This window comes from Lissotriton helveticus, chromosome 4_1, assembly GCF_964261635.1.
Source record: "Lissotriton helveticus chromosome 4_1, aLisHel1.1, whole genome shotgun sequence".
Classification (NCBI taxonomy): Eukaryota; Metazoa; Chordata; class Amphibia; order Caudata; family Salamandridae; genus Lissotriton; species Lissotriton helveticus.
The window spans coordinates 220,968,505-220,986,366 of NC_136063.1; the positions used below are offsets into that span (position 1 = coordinate 220,968,505).

A 17,862-nucleotide genomic window follows, 5' to 3' on the forward strand; every position below is an offset into this window, starting at 1 on the left:
CTTCATCTTACTGATATCAAATTCACACTCAACTCCTGATTCTTTTAGTTTATCATGTGCCCCATTTGCACATCTGGCTGCTTCTTTGATTAAATACCTAATTTCATTAACAATGCATGTGAGTAACCTTTTTAAATAAATTGGCCCTTGTAACCTTTCCCCAAATAATTTTTTTTAAAGTCCAACTTTTTTTTTTTTTAACTCTTTTTATTGAATTTTATACAACGAAAAGACAATACAACACATAAGACAGCCCCCCTGTCTCTGATCGGGCAGATTAAATGTAGAATAAAAAGAATTTCAAGAGCTTTTAGATAATAATAATACATGAAATTGAATATTTGAATTAACACAGAAATCATCGAGATACAGATAACCATTAGGGTAGATGGGTATACATTACAACTAAACGGTTTTAGCCATGTTATTATTATATGAGTGTCTAGGTTCAGACCATTCTATGAAAGGAGACCAAATTTTTAAGCCTTTTATTCTACGTTTCCTACCTTTAGTTTTATATATTGCCATTTCTAAATTAAAAATTGCTAACAGTCTTGAAAACCACTGTTGATATGAGGGGGCGATAGGATCTAACCAAGCCGATGCTATACAAATTCTCAATACGGCCATCGAGATAAAAATCAGTTCATGACCAGTGTTCAAATTAGTACAGTTTGTTAAGCCTAGTAGAACTGTTTGATCAGATAGATTAACCACAGTTTTAAGGATTAATGAGAGGAAATGTTCAATTTTTGATTTGAGAAAAGTTAAGGCGGGACAAGATGAAAAGATATGTATACAATCCGCATCTTGTAAGTTACAACGAAAGCAGCATGTTCCTCTCCCATTACCCCATTTGGCAATTCTATCTGGAGTATAGTACATGAAAAAGCATATTTTATAAAATGGTGTTTGTAATTTGGTTGACATGAGTGCAGATTGTGATAGCCCATTTACATACTCAAATTCTTCAGTTGAAATTATAAATTTCTTTTGCCATTTCTGAATAATCTTCTGCCTGTCATCAGGTAAATGTGTAAGTAATAATTGGTAAAACCCCCCAATCCGTATTCTTTCCTGATATTGGCTAAGAGTTTCAGCTATGATGTTTTGGACATAGTGTCTTCTCTCCTCACTCGTCGTAATAGAAAATCTCTAATTTGGAGATATTTAAAGAAATCTCTCCTTTCAAGATGATACTTGTCTTTCAAAAATTCAAAAGAATATATCCCTTCTGAGGAGAAGAAGCAACCTATATAAGTAATTCCAGCTATGATCCATCTATCAATATAGGAATCTTTCAATATGTCTGGTGAGAGGGGGTTATTTAGCATTGGTGTTTAAAAAGATAACCGTCCCAAACCGATCATTTTCCTCACAGATTTCCAAACTTTAAACACGACTATGAGTGTTAAAGTCCAACTTTAAAAGCTATCTCCTTGGGAGTTTCTTCTATCCATGTTTTAGTAACAGATGGTTCACTTTGACTTTGAGAAACAGCAGGTGAATTTCCTCTAGTACTTGGCACCACTGTCGTAGTTTCAGGTGGGGCACTCACTATTGAACCAGTAGCAACTGTGGCTGTTCCCTGTATCTGCACAGCTGTGCTATCTCCCGCTGCACTCATATCAGTGAAATTAGCCACCTCATCCGTATCCTGACTCTGCTCCCTTTTCTTCTCAGTTTTCTCCTTATTCTCATTCTTTAACTATTACCGGAAAAGCCCTCACATATTCGATTGTTTCCCTCCCTCCAGCATTTCTCCTGTCTGTCTCAACTGCTCTCCATCCATTGCCTAAAGAAACCCTTAATTTGCCTTGTCATTTGTTTTCTTTCCATTTCAGTGGCTATTCAATCCCATTTGTTTAATGCCTCAAATTGTGCGGGTCTGGGTAATGGCTTTCTCAAATTCATTGTTTGTCTCAGCAAATATTTTTTTTTAATATTAATGATACCTTCCGAATGAATCTGTAAACTTTTATCAGAAGCAATGTATTTGTATTTGTATTTGTATCTGGGTTTTATATCGCGCCAAATCACCAACAGGTCTCAAGGCGCTTCTGCCCAAGTACAGCAACAAGGAAAGGGTGAATGAGATGCAGATTGCCGGCCTATCTTACAGGGATGTAAATGCGTCCCTGAAAAGCAATGTCTTCAGGGATTTCCTTAAGCGGAGAAGGTTAGATTCTCTACGAAGCACCTCCGGTAGCTTATTCCAAATGGTGGGGGCTTGGACTGAAAAGGATCTGCCCCCTTTAGTCGCCATTTTAAAGCGTGGACATGATAGCAGAAGGGAGTTGGAGGATCGTGGAGCTCGCTTGGGTTTATACACTTCGAGACTCTCTTTTATATATTATATATAATGTAATCATGTCATTTAGAAATCCAGGTACATGTATAGAACCAAAATGTCTGTCATCATTTTGTATGCAAGCGTTCACTCAGCAGATCATGTCTGACCAGAAACCTTGGATATTTTCATTAAAGCATCCATTATCTCAATAATCACAAAATACCTCTAGCATAAAATGACCGATCCCAGTGCAGCTCTGTGAAAGGTCAACTTATCACAGCGTGGCTCTGTCAGTAACTAACCAATGACAACGTGGCTTTTTGGTGATGTCTCACAAATCCCACAGCGGCGCCATGGCTGACCAATGACAGCACAACTTCTCAAGGAACAATGAAAGATTGCAAAACGTGTCTAAATTGTGTTACAAAGAATACTCTTGTCTTTTTAATCTAAATAAAACGGTAACCAGAAAATTAAGGTAAAGCAAATCTCACAATCAAATAGAGGCAAGAATAAAGGACTGCACCCTTTCCCGGACAGTTCACACAATTTACACTAGGTAGACTACGGCCCAGTGATAAGACAACACTGTCTACTGTGCAATAGGAGCTAGGTACATCAACCTTGGTCAAACACACCACCCTGTCAAGAATGTCTATCTGTGTGCATGTAGCACCTCACACTACACACCTTATGCAGACAAGTAAAACAATATAGCTCAAGATCTTGGATTTTGACAAATTCTATGAACAAACCAACCAACAGTAAATACATTTTATAAGAAAAATTCACAAAGCACTACAGAGATATTGTCATAATGGTGCTCAGATGCAGAGTTATACAGAGTAAGGCAAAATCAGAATTATTCTAAGTCCCAAATCTGGAGCAAAATCAAAAAGAAGTTGGACAGCATCCTTGATGGAACAAGAAAAGCCATTGACCCACCCCCAAAACCAAGGGGTACTTATACAAAATGCACGCATAACAAGTTAGAATAACTGCAAGATCATCATGATCTGAGCAATAAATATTGTCTCTTTGGCAAATCAGAACACAGTGAAAAATATACACCATTACCCTAACAGATAAGCGCTATCTCACTAAAAAAAAAAACTATTCAGCACCCTGCATGCCAGTGCCATCCGCTGATGTTGTAAAATTTATGAAACAGCTAGTCTATGGAATTTTCAGCAAGTGAATGGACCGGTATTCACAACAGAAGTCCAGAGAAGACACCACAATAATGTTTCAAATCATAGGCAACAGGAGAAAGTTAATTGAAAGCAATCTAATCATAACAGTGAAAATAAACTATTACACACCAGCTTGACAATGATGGCTTCCATCTTGTCTAAGATGGCATCGTGCCAAAAAATGTAGCATAGTGTTAACATGTTAATAAATGATCCTTGATGCATTATATAAAATTGTTTAAACTACGATAATATTAATGCTGCTTATATGTGCAGAATAGATCATAAAAAGGCCTATTAATTGTAATTATTAAAATATAAACCCAGAAAAGCAATCAAACGCAAGTAGTGTAATTAAATTGAATTTACTTGTGCATAGTGGATAAAAACTATTTGTAAGGTAAGTGGGATATGGGCATTGATACCACACCTCACCCTAAGTGCTTAAGTTTAGGGCGCCTACCTACATTGGAAGGAATGGATCAGATGGCGCTGGGACGTAGAGTAACTGGAAAGGCCTGGGTGGTATGTATGATCTAAACCCCCAGATACTACTGCATTTTATTTGTGGGTTTCCATTACTGTATGGTACCTGTTTTTAGCTTGGCTATGGCTTTGTCCCGCTAATGTTGTGTGCCTCTTAGAGAACTGTGCTTCAGGCCAGAAGCTCTCAGTCACTGCACTTATACTCTTGGCAGGCGAGGCTTGTCCTGGTCACACCCTTGGTTATTAAGTTGAGATGGTGCCTCTGTTTAGAGTAGAATGGGCCACAGGGAACTAAGGGGAACATTGAAAGACCTGTATGGTACATGAGACCCAACAAACACACATTTCCATGTGTCCTATGATGGATTAATCTGTTTACAACTTCTGGTTGTTGGTATCGCACTTTAGTAATGAGAAAATAATTCACTAAGCATGTGGACTCATCTCCTTCAAGCAACTGCGACTCCTTCTGGTGGTTCTCTCTTAATATGTTGTCTTGCTCGGGCAATCCCCACTCCTGCTTGTGGTGCTTGGGCATGATGATGTGTGGGACTTCAAGGATGTTTGGAGAAAGTAGTTTTAGGCAGTGTTGGCTTAATTTCTCAGGGTGAGCACAGTTTAAGTTAGAAATTGGATACATTCTAACAAGGACTTCATGCATGGCTCCAGGGATTCTAGGAAGTGTAATTACTAGATCCCACGAACCCCTCTCAAAGCCTGCCTTAAACGTGTTCTAGAGTAGATGTCAGGAAGCAGCCTTAAAATTAACAGGTAAAAAACTGAGGTGTTGGTGGTGAGGAACAATCCCAAGAGATGGATGGAAATGAACTGGCCTGATCTCCTTGGTAACCGCCTTGCTCCAAAATTGAGAGTCAAAAGCTTTGGCTTGTGGATTGATAAGAAAATGACAGTGGCAACTCAAGCCAAAAAAATGGCATCCACTTGATTCAACATATTAGGAGCTATTGGAAAACTGCTTGGATAGCTACCAGAAACCCCTAAAAAACTGGCAATACAAGGCGTAGTAATTTGTAGACTAGACTATGGAAACTCCTTGTATCTTGGTAGTTTGAAGCCTATTATAAAAAGACTTGAATTTATTCAGAATGCCACTGCATGCATGCTACTGAAAATTCTAAAGTGCCACTCTGTTACTAGTGCCCTGGCAAGCCTTAACTGGCTTCTTGTACCAAAAAAGATACACTTTAAAGTACTATTTATGGCCCACAAAGCGATACATAATAGATCACATTGGTCCAATTGATACAAAATCTATTAACCTCATATAATCCTGCTAGAATGTTGTGTTCTAACATCCAACATCTTCTCGCAGTACTCAGAAGAATGAGGGCCAGAAGTGGTCGTAGGTTATCTGCGTTCCTAGTCCCAAACTCTGGAATCAACTTCAGCTGAATCTAAGACAAACTAAATCAGAACCAGCCTTTAGGAACATTTTAAAAACCTTTTTGTTTTAAATGCCTACCGTGCTGGACTATATCTTGTTGTTACCAGCACAAGGAAGCCCTCATGGGTAGCCATGTGCTTAAGAAATAGTTAAGAATAGAACAGAAGGAGTAGATGATGGTGTAAGCCTTCTGTAGGGCAGGATGGTAGTACATTTCAAAATGAGCACCTTTAGAATTTGTGTTGTGTTGGTTGATTGGGGTGTCCCCAGGATAATGAGGGCCTGGAGTGGTCATAGGTCATTTGCGTTCCTAGTTCTCAAACTTTGGAATGAACCTCAGTTGTATCTAAGACAAACTAAATCCTGACCAGCTTTTAGGAAAAAGTTAAAAACCTTTTTGTTTTAATTGCCTACCATGCTGGACTATATCTTGTTGTTACCAGCACGGGAAAGCCCTCATGGGTAGCCATATGCTGAAGAAATCGTTAAGAATAGAACAGAAGGAGTAAATGATGGTGTAAGCTTTCTGGGGGCAGGATGGTAGTAAATTTCAGAATGAGCACCATTAGAAATTGGGTTGTTGGTTGACTGGTGTGTGAGCCCTGGTCAAGCAACAGACATTGACTTTACAGGGTGAACCACTAAAAGTCACTAAATTAACCTTGGCTTAACCGTATTTATGCAGCACACAAACTGTAATGAAGTGAAAACACAACACAAGAAAAATCCCAAACCAATTTAGGAAAATAGGGTAATTTTAAATAAATTTTTGGACACCAAAATAACAAAAATGCAATCAGTTTGCCCGGAGTTATGAATTTAAAAATGTTATAGTGAAGATAGTGCCAAAAACCACAGAGCCTCAACTCAGAGTATTTGATCTCGCTGGAGTGGGTCATAGACTCACTTTCGGGCTTAACACGATGGAGTGCGGGTGGCTATAGTAACTAGGTTAGTTCTGCAGAAGGTTTACCTTCTCAAACTTTATACAAAGAGTTCTGTTATGGTGGAGGGGGCACAAGGAGCAGGAAGAGGATCGCAGGAGACTGCCAGGGTGGCGCGAAGAGCAGTCCAGGCACCGTGGACAGGCATGGCTGGAGCTTCCTGTTAGCAATCCTCATGAGTGGTCACAGGTGCATTCTGAAGAGTCAGACTGATGGAGCATCTCACTCAAACGCAGTGCGAGCGGCAAGGTCTTTTTGCGAATGGTCCAGTTTGCTGCTGTGAGGAGCCCAAAAGCTTAATTTTAGCTCTATGAGCCACACCAATGGTGCCACCCCCGCGAAGCAACACTTGAGGATTAGGAACTCACTACAGCTGGGTTCAGGGGCTGGTGCAGGGTGTTGGAGAGCCTTTTATATCCCTGGAGCTCAGACCAGTAAGCCAGTCCTGGGTTCAAAGGTGAAGTTGCAGGCCCAGTTCTCTTTTCACCCAGGCAAGAGGGCAGCAGGATGCAGGTCAGTACAACAGGGCAGCAGTTCCTTTGGAACAGCACGCCATCAGAGTGTTAGTCCTTTCAGCAGCAGAGCAGTCCTTCTTCCTGGCAGAGTGTTCACAGGTCTAAAAGTGTACTTAAGAGTTGATGTCTGAGGTGCGACTTTTATACCTTGATTCCTTGATTCTGGAAGGTGGGAGAAACTTCTAGACAGTGGCTTTAAAGTGCATGGCATTTCTTGCCTTCCCTACGCTGGCTCCAAGCTGACTGAAGTGACACTTCAAGGTAGTCAAGCCTTTTGTGTTAAGGCAGAGCACAGGCTATTCAGTTGTAAATTGACGGGTGCTCGGCTCTGCTCCCCCACCATGCCAACAGATGGCCTATTGAGGCACACCGAATTCCTCCATAGTGTGACTGTCTGCGAGGAATTCACAAAGTCTAACTGTCAGTTACACTAAATCATGTTACCCACACCAGACTAAAGGCACAAAAAAGCTATTAGCAGAAAAATGTCAAACTTTCTAAAAGTAAAAAATATCTAGAATCACTGGTCTAGACCCCATGTTCACTACTGTGTCCCCCTCTGGGGTTTCTAACAAAGTACGACTCAATTAGTCATTATCAACAATAGTAAAAATCATTAGTCTTAAAACATACAGCCATAAGTTATGAAACAAATGTAATGAATACTAGTCCAATTAAATAATACAGCGAAGACACTGTGGTTGTTGATAAGACATTCAATTGAATGGTGCTTCCTTTATTTTCATGAAGATTAGGAAATCATTTCAAGCCCAATGCATTTCAGGCCACTACTAGGCCCTTCAGCAGGGGTATCTATAAACAAAAAGACATCATTTTAGCAATCAGTCTATTAGAGACAACTCATGTTTTAACAAATAATTACAAACGTTTATAACCTCATAACAAAAAAGTCATAGTCTAATCAAAAAAGCCAATATGATTATAAACCATGTACTGGTGGTCAGATTGGCGAAGAATAGAGAAGATCAGATTGATAATGGTGCTTACTCCTTCTAAAACTCCTATTTACATCAACAACAAGTGGAACCCATGCCACCAAAGGAAAAAGTGAACCTGTCAGACGATACTTGATATGCAATTAAAGGAACAAAAAATGCTCCTAATCATGCAAAGAAACATGTGATCATCACATCATATATGCAAGTGTTCCTGTTGTAAACAGTGAAGAACATGCAAAGAAAACATGCTGAATCAAAACACGAAACAAAACTCCAACCTTACAACAGCCATGGAAAGGCAGGCAAAATGAGCATAGAGCCGTAGTCCATAAGCAACCGGATTCCTTAACAATCAAAGAACAGAAGAAAAAGTGATATATAAACCATTCAAGGAAACAGATCAATAATAGTGCTCTTAAAATATCCCGTCAGTGAACTCTCAAGATGTACTAACCTCGTTGTTCCAGATACGAGGATCTTACACGAATGTCTGTTGTGCAAGGGCTTCAATAAACCAAACCTGGGACCACCATTAAATGAAGGTTGCTTGAGATCATGCTGGGTGACCTACGTGCCTCAACGTGAGCTAGTGAAGGGAAGGAAAAACAGACTTTCCGAAAGCAATGTGCGATTTTGAAGTAACGATAAAGTTTCAAAAAAAGGCTACAAGCAAAACATGTATCCTCAGTGGGAAGGTTCTTACATAATAGATTGTATTACAACTCATGAATGGAATTCTCACACAAAAAGTCTGTAAAAAGTGTCATACATAGACTGCAAAAAAGCTGTTTACAATCCAAATAGGAAAACATCTGATATATGCACTATGATTACCATGTAAAATTACATGTGATGACAACCCACCAACTGTGGTGTGATGCTTTCCACTAAATTATGTTTGACTATTCAAGGCATGTTAACAAATGTCATCTTACCAATGTTGAACTTGGTATTTCAAGCAAACTGTATGCAACATCTATGTTTTAACACTGATTGAAATAACAAGATCCAGAACTCTATCAAAATACCCCTCCGTGATATTGAAACAAGCATGATCTTCATTTAGGAATATAAATGTACGGGCATATTGATATTGTCTGTTTTGAATTAACCTTACGAACAACCTAAAATGAGGATGGTAAAAAAATACCATGATTTGAAGTCAACACTGAGGTGTATCATTCCAAATATACCAATAAAGCTACTCTCTTTTGAGAAAAACAAGACTTCATGAGGAGGAGATCTAAATGATGGGACCATTTGGTAATCTAAAGAGTTTGAAAGTTCTTATTATCTTGTTGTAGCAAAAACTTCAAAGAAAGCAAGATAATTCTAATTTGTCATTGAAACCTCTAGGGTTCATTGTGTCCAAATATCTAATCCAATGAGATTCACGTTGTGCTAAGATCTTTGCTTGGTTTCTATCAGGGTGATGAGTGATGACTTCCAGGACGGAAAAACGTAATTGAGCAATTGTGTGATGGTTCTCATTCCAGTACATCACCAGTGGGCAGTGCAGTGCTTTGGTTCTTATGCGACCTTTATGTTTGGTAATCCTTATTCTAATCTTTAGTTCTGTCTTCCTTACATAAAAGAGCATGCAATTTGTGAATTCAGAGTGCTTAAGTGCCCTGTAGTTGTATGTGAATCATTCACATTTAATGATGCAGTCGGAGGCAATACAGACTTGAAATTTACGATGCCGTTTTAACGCTGGTGAACCCATCATTTTTCTCAGGTTATGTGATGGTTGCTGTTTTTCTATACTGGATTGTACCAGATTGACTCTGTGGTTTCAGTTTCTTTTTAAAGCAAAAAGTGATTGGTTTTCAAATTGATCAAATTAGGAAATCAAATGCAAGTGCTTTCTAATGAAATGCTTAATAGGATAGTGTTTGTGTTGAAAGTTAAGATGCAAACCATTCCATCTAATGATTTGTTTGTTCATTTTTGTTTCAGATGATACTCATGGCTCTCTTCAGAATTTTATGAGGAAATCCTTAGTTGGATGATTAATAGCCCTGCCCTATTGAAATAATGATCCTATTTTGAATCATTTCTGTGCATACGCAAGAATTGACATAAGTTTATTTTTTGTGTATTGTAGTGTCTATTTGACCAGCATCATGTTTTTCTTGTCAAATCAATGAAGCTGATTTCATTGCAACTGGATATTACACTAAATTTGCAGCGTCCTGTTGATCACCCATGCCACAAAGTTCAGGAGTTCCATCTTATCACCTTTTCCTATTGTGATGACATTGCTATGAATATTTTCCATGTTGGTATATAATGTTTGAATGAATTATAACCATCATCCATTTCTCTTCAACTCTGTCCATCAACATTATGGCCATCCCTGGAGCTAAGAGACAGACCATTGCAGTCTCCTCCACCCCTGGATGGTTGTTGGTTAAATAAAAAAAAAATATTTTGTAAACAGATTTGTTCCAAATCCAGTCAAAATCCAAGGTTTGCTTCCCAATACATTGGCACTGCCCAGCAATGTAAAACCTTCATGCTCTCAACTTCTTGCTGAACTACCTTCCTTTGATTCTTTATATGAAGCCCGACCAGTGGTTAATTTGTAAAAAAATAAGTGTGGGGGCTCTTGTCAGGAGGCAGCTAATTTCTCCTGTTTGTGCTGCCTAAAACAGAACCAACTACTAACCATGAAAGTGGAGAGAGGATGTGCCATAATGGCCAGAGGTCCGGAATTCTAAGCTGGGGAAACCGGTTCAAGTCTCGGCTCAATATCCTGTGATTCTGGCAAATTAATGAATCTTGACATGACTATCATAAATGAATGTGTCCTTAGCTGGTGATCATGAAATGCGCAGGTAATGATGATTAAGTGCCAGTGCTGAGCACTGGTAACCACTGGCTCAAATTAGGCACTGAGCCGACCTTGGAAATATCCATAAAATTACTCTTCCCCGAATGTCTACAGTGTTTAACAACTAAGGTGTCGACCTTGCCTGCTGGTTTTCTTAACCCTCTCTGGTTCAGCATTTTGAAGTATCCCTTGGTTACTCAAGCGTTTTATAGAAAGAATAAATGATTAAAATGAATGCACACCTGAAACAACTCATTGTCTTTCTTGTGTACTCCGTCTCTCACTTGGGCTGATGCTTACCTTCTAAGGCCTGTGACTGGAGGCAATGGCGGCCGACACATATAAATACCAGCGGGGTGGGTGGATGGTGTGCGGGGGGAGTGGAGGCCATCAGGAAGCACACAGGTGGAGTGCCAGGTGAGGGTTAATAATAATAATAATAATAATAATAATCAACCGCTTACCTGGTGCTGTAGGCTGCCTCACGCTCCTCTACTTCCAGTTCCTGGCATCACCGACTCCCCATCCAATACCCCGCTGCTCCCAAGCATGAGAGCAGTGTGGAAATTGGCCTGAGCAGACTGGATTAAGACTCACTCAGGTAGAGGGTGTCTGTGCTGTTTCTCCATCCCGGCTGTGAAATACAGCCCGGTTGGAGAAACCTAAGTGCACATCTCAGTTTGGCCGGCCTATGACGGCCGTCTTAACTGACATGCTTACTTAAAAGTGCTCATCTACCACTCCTCCTCCACCATCCCATTGCCCCGCCTCACCCTTCCCTGAACGCACTGACTCAGAGCCAGCAGCTGAAAAATAAAATGATAGTAAAATATTGTTTAATTCTTCAGCTGCTGACTCTGAGCTAATGGTACGATGCTCCTCCGCCATTGAGGAGGAGCCGCCGCTAACTGGAGGGCTTTAAGATGGAGATCATGAAAAAGGAAATGTAGTGGGCTGTACCAAAATTTAAGGGAATCCTTCAAAATATGCATTATTAATGGAATCGATCAAATTAATGGTTTATTTTATATATTAGATTAAGATTTCACTTTGACATGATTGTGAGATTTAACTGCAGTGTATTCCCGAGATATTATTTTTGCGCCTTCAAAAATAATTTGTAAGTGATATAGAATGTATTCCGAGTAGGACTGATGAACACATTATTTTTAAAATCGAGTGACATTTCTTTTGATTCCGCCTTGCTACCTCTGTTCATCATCGCACTCCCACTCTCTATGTCTCTCCCGTGCACGGTGCTCTGTGAAGACGGAGGACTATTTCTGTCTTCCTGCTGATGGATGAAAGTTCAGGCAGTGAAACACTGCCAGACGGAAAGCATTTGTCACAGAGAGCTGGCTCTCGTCCACACATGAAAACCACATCTGAGTCATGTCTTTTAAGTCGACAGGCATGTCACTGCTATTTGTCACAGTCCTGTTTATCTGCCAGATTAGAATGTCACTTTGCTACTGCGGGTCACTGCAAATGGGTCGCTGGCTCACCTTCGGTATCTGTACCAAATTATACAGAGCACAATTACCCTCTGTTCAGTTGTCCACTGGTTCTTGTTCGAACTGTTTCATTGCGGTTTTTTTTCCCCAGCAACATTTCTCTGTAGAACCAACTACATAAATAGCAGCAGACATTTTTGAGATTTTTCAGTGGTTTGTGCACGCATTTTTTTCAGATTCCCTAAAACAGAAATGTATTTGCAAACATATTTTTTATGTCTGAGCAGTGTTTTTTTTTGCTGGCAGTCTCACTGGTTTCAAATTGTTTTGTAATTTTCCTTTCAATTAAACGGAAAAAGTTAGGGATTTATATGGTATATTACTTATTGAGAAACACCCGTTTTTATTGTTTATAAAGCATCAATTGACAATATATTGCCAAACTGCAGTATATGTCATTAACAACTAAGCTTGTAAAAAGAGTTTATACTAGCCCCATATAGTGTGTGTTTACATATACTGATACAGCGATTCAGGACTAGAATTTTTCCAATGACTAGGCCCAATTTCCATTACCCAACAAAGTCAATTCACGCTGGGTTTCGCCATATTTTCAACCACCATACCAAATGTACTAATCTCCAATAATGTATTGCCATATTCTAGTTTACCAAAATTGGCTATGAAATCTTTTTATAGTTGATTACATTTGGGAAAATAGTACTCTAAAATGAATCGCTCTTAATAAAGACAGACTCATTTGTAAATGTATACGGTTTAACTAAATAATGTGAAATAAAATGCTCTTTATACAGACACACAGAATGAACCATAGATCATCACAAGGAGAACAAATATCAGAAGAGAAAATGACAAATTCATATCAATGACAATGCATAAAGGAGTTAATAGTCAAAGAGGCAAAAGAATCAGAAACAAAATACATTTGCATATCATTATGTAAATTCAGATTCCTGTCTATACTAACCCAAATAGAAAATAGGAAATCTACTCTCTGGCCATGAGAGCAGCAAGGCCCCTCAAGTAGATTTGAAGAGGCAAAGACTAAGTCAGAAATCAGTAAACAGGAACAGGACAGTAAACCAACACCAGTGACGATCTCCCAACAGAGCAATCGTAAAACTTCTCTCACCAGACACATGAATTATACCATAAAACCCAAATGTCCAACCCTCACATGTAACAAACTACAGGTTTTCTTCACATTTGAATGGTTAAGGTAGAGGGTGTAAAGTCACACCACTTTCAGCTTGAGAGTATCTCTAAATGCCCCTTTGTTTTCAATTAATCTATGACCTAAGCTTCCACCCCAGGAACTACAATTCAAACTATCGTCAAAATGTTGCGATCACTGTAAATCTTTCTCACTAAGCATCTCTCTACAGAGGAAGCTTCCCTATGTTTGTTGCACTGTTCTTTTATACTGATTTTGGCAGACACTCAGGACTTGAAGGACAAAATAATGTTCCAGTTTCTTCTTCGTGCTCATTTTTCAATTTTCCATTATTTAACGTATTTATGATCCAGACAGCACTTTAATCCATTACTTGTCATGAAGAATAGAAAGTCATGCCTCTAGGAAAACAAACACAGACATTCATTTTCACGTGTAATTTCTTTTTTTCTATATGCACAAACCCAATGCTGCAGCTACCCCTGTGCAACCCATATTAGTATTTATCAATTTCCTAGCAGGCATTAATAACGTGCACATAAGCAGCATTTTTATTTTTGTTAGTCAAGAAGCATTTGCGGCCTACTCCTAGTACTTTAGTAAGTGTTTGCGCAGTAGCAATTTCCCACATGTTAAGCCCTTTTCATATCATTTTTATGGTACACAGTTAGTTAATGCTACTGAGGGTTAAATCCAAGCAGGACTCCTAACTTTACTACTACTAAACGCCTTCTGTGAATATCAAAAGTAGCAAGTTTAACCAAAAGTAGTAACTTTAATCAAAAGTAGAAAGTTTAACCAAAAGTAGTAAGTGCATTCTGTGAATACCAAAAGTAGTAAGTGCCTTCTGTGAATACCAAAAGTAGTAAGTTTAGGATTTTGTCTCAGATTAGTTCTGTGAATCTGGCCCGAGTTTCTAGTTCAAATGGCTCAAATGTTCCCAAAAATGAAGCGGCCTGTTTTACAACGTCGTGGAAGGCCCTTTGCAAAGCTGGAATGGTCAAGTGTTACTTATTGAAAAATGTGGGTGTTAATCTGGTACTAATGGTGCACAAACCTCTCTTCTTTCTGTGCCTCTCTTGCCTCTTTCTACATTTCTTTTGTTTCTTTCTGCACCTTTCTTCCTCTTTCTGCACCTCACTTGACTCTTTCAGTACATCTGTTGGTTTTTTCTGCAGATATCTTGCCTCTTTCTGCATCTCCCTTGCCTATTTATCTACCTCTGTTGCCTCTTTCTGCACCTCACTTGCCTCTTTCTGCTCTTCTCTTGCTTCTTTCTATACCTCTCTTGCCTCTTCCTGCTCTTCTCTTGCCTCTTTGTCCATTTCTCTTGCCTGTTTCTGTACGTCCCTTGGCTGTTTCTGTATCTCTCTTGCCTCTTTCTGCACCGCACTTGCCTCTTTCGGCACCACACTCTCTTCCTTCTGCACATCTCTTGCTTCTTTCTGTACTTCTCTTGCCTCTTTCAGTACTTCTCGAGCCTCTTTCTGCACTTTTATGCACCCCGCTTGCCACTTTTTGCACCTCTGTTTGTTCTTTTTGCACTGCTCTTGCTTCTTTCTGCACCCCACGTGTCCCTTTTTTTGCACTTCTCTTTCTTCTTTCTATACCTCTGTTGCTTCTTTAGCAATTCTTTTGCCTCTTTATGCACTTCTTTTACTTGTTTATGTACCTCTGTTGCCTCTTTTGGCACCTCACTTGCTTCTTTCTGCACCCCTCTTGCCTCTTTCTGAACAGCCTCTGTTCTCTTTCTGCACCTCTCTTGCTTCTTTGTGCACCCCTGTTCTCTCTTTCTGTTCCTTTCCTGCCTGTTTATGCACCTCGCTTGCCTCTTCCTGTGCCTCTCTTGCCTCTTTGTGCGCCTCTCCTACCTTTTTCTGCACCCCTCTTGCCTCTTTTTGCACCTGTTGGTTCATTCTTTACTGCTCTTGCTTCTTTCTGCACCCCTCTTGCCTCTTTCTGTACTCCTCTTTTCTCTTTCTGCACCTCTCTTGCCTGTTTTGCACCACTGTTCCCTCATTTTGCACCTTTCCTCCCTGTTTCTGCACCTCTCTTGCCTCTTTCTCTTCCTCTGTTGCTTTTCTGTGCACTCCTCCTACCTTTTTCTGCACCCCTGTTCCCTCTTTCTGCACATTTTCTGCCTGCTTCTGCACCTCTCTTGCCATTTTCTGTACTTTGTTGTTTCTTTCTGTACTTTTATTCCTTCTTTCTCCACCCCTTCTGCCTCTTTCTGTACCTCTCTTGCCTCCTTGTGCACCTCTCCTACCTTTTTCTGCACCCCTCTTGCCTAATTTTCCAACTCCGTTGGTTCATTTACCACTGCTCTTGCTTCTTTCTGTACCTCTCTTGCCTCTTTCTGCACCCCTCTTTTCTCTTTCTGCACCTCTCTTGCTTCTTTGTACACCCTGTTCCCTCTTTCTGTTCCTTTCCTGCCTGTTTATGTACCTATGTGGGTTCTGTCTGTACTACTGCAATGAAGGCACTCTGTAGCCAGTCTTTTGCTCTATCAACTTTGCATCACTATGCTAAACATGACAAGCACGTTGAAAATAACTCAACAGCAAGTGATGTTGATCCAAGCCACATAATGAACCCTACCGTCGCACAGAAATGCTGCACGGGACAAGAGAATCATGTGAATGACCGCATTCCACTGGTGCTACACAATAATTCACATATGCATCATCCCACCATTGTCATGTCTACTGCTAAACATACATGGCATCATGTGAATGAAAACATAACTGCTACTCACTGTGAAGGCTGGCGTAGCAGTATTCTCAACCTGCACTGAGGTAACGACATGGCAGTGACATGACATACTGCAACAAGGGGCAATGCATCCATGCAAACAGAATCACAGGACAGTTGTCTTAACATGTGGAACATACACTGGGCAACACCTACACAACATGTTTTTTTGGTAAACAAACTGGACTGGCCCACAAGGTTGAGGTGAGGATCCAGACACATTCTAATGCACACAGTGAGGCTGCAATCCCCCACAGAGTCCATGGTTGTGACCTCTAACACAATGTCAAACCATGGTATATGCAATGTTGCAGTGTCAATGTCTAGACACATTAATGCATTCACCAAAGTCTAAAACTACGACAGATGACTGTTAGATGGGATGACTATCCTGTCATGGGAGTGGGCCTACATGTAATAAGATACATGATGTTGTTGCATGTATGCATGGTCTAACAACCTGCGCATGAACATGTACCACACAATAGAAACCATACCAACGCTAAACAGCCTCATATGAGTCCATACCCAAATTGACTTTTCCACATGTCCATGCATGCTCCGTTGATTCGGCTGATGTTGCAATCATAATGAGCAATAGCAGGCTGACCACGATGACACCAACGGACAAAAGGCAGGGCGAGCTGGGGATGAGAGGCACACAAGGGGTCAAGTTCCGTATAATGTAATTCTGACATTGTCCTGTTGAATAGCCTGATGTTGTAGTACACCTGTACATTCCAAGTACACAAATAGAACGTATGTGTGTTGCATTACATCTGCACCTGTGTGACACTGCACAACAAACATCCAAGTGACATTGCATACAGTCAGTTGCATACACAGCATGCTACCCATGCAACTCTATAGTACATGTTTTACCAAAATGCATCTATGACTCACCATTATGAAAAGAAGTTGCGGATGAGGTGACTCCGGATATCATCTTCATCCTCCTCATCACTGGCATCCTGGGCAAGGCCTTCATCCTCAACGGGCGGATGTTCCAGCTCATCAGGATCAAGGATGAGTGGCACGGCCTTCTCCACTGCCATGTTGTGTAGCATGCAGCACACGGTGAAGATGTCACACACCTTGAGTGGGGTGTATTGGAGGGCTCCGCCTGTCTTGTCCAGGCACCTGAACGGCTCTTCAGGAGTCCAAATGTTTTCTCGATCACCCGCCTGGTCTTCCCATGAGCATTGTTGTACCGCTGGTCTGCAGCTGTCCTGGGGATGCGTAGCGGAGTCATTAGCCACGGCATGTTTGGATATCCTGCGTCTCCTGCAAATTGACATCATGGAAATGAGTGTGTAATATGATGCAGTTCATGAAGTTTTGACATACTGACATACATGGCTAACAGAGTTTACCCACCAACAAGACATGCCCGATGGTTGTGCAGCTGCAGCATCATCTGTGGTACCCTGCTACGCCTCATGATGAATGCATCGTGGCACGATCCTGGAAAACGTGCACAAACATGTGAGATAGGCATGTTGGCAAGACACACCACCAGGGCATTTATAGAGTGGTAGTGTTTCCTGTTGCGGTACGCTTGCTCCTGAGCCTGTGGTGGCACCAGAGTAACATGGGTACCATCAATTGCACCAATTACATGTGGCATGCGTCCCAGGGCATAGAATTCCCCTTTGACATGTGTCAACTGTTCTGGAGTAGGGAATGTAATGAATTCATCTATGTGCAGCAACATAGCTGCCAATACATCGCTTAATACCCGGCTAAACATTGTTTGTGACATCCCTCCCACATCAGCTATGGTAAATTGGAACGTACCTGTGGCAAAGAAATGTAGGGCTGCCATCACCTT

At 40.5% G+C, this 17,862-nt stretch overlaps 1 long non-coding RNA gene across 1 annotated transcript in view; it reads left to right on the plus strand.

Moving 5' to 3' along the window:
• Window positions 1–10,799, plus strand: part of LOC144827111 (uncharacterized) — a 60,010-nt gene extending 49,211 nt beyond the window's left edge. The window contains exon 3 of the long non-coding RNA XR_013610024.1: window positions 9,755–10,799. This is a non-coding gene — a long non-coding RNA (uncharacterized LOC144827111). The remainder of the gene's footprint in view (window positions 1–9,754) is intronic.
• Window positions 10,800–17,862: the final 7,063 nt, after the last annotated feature.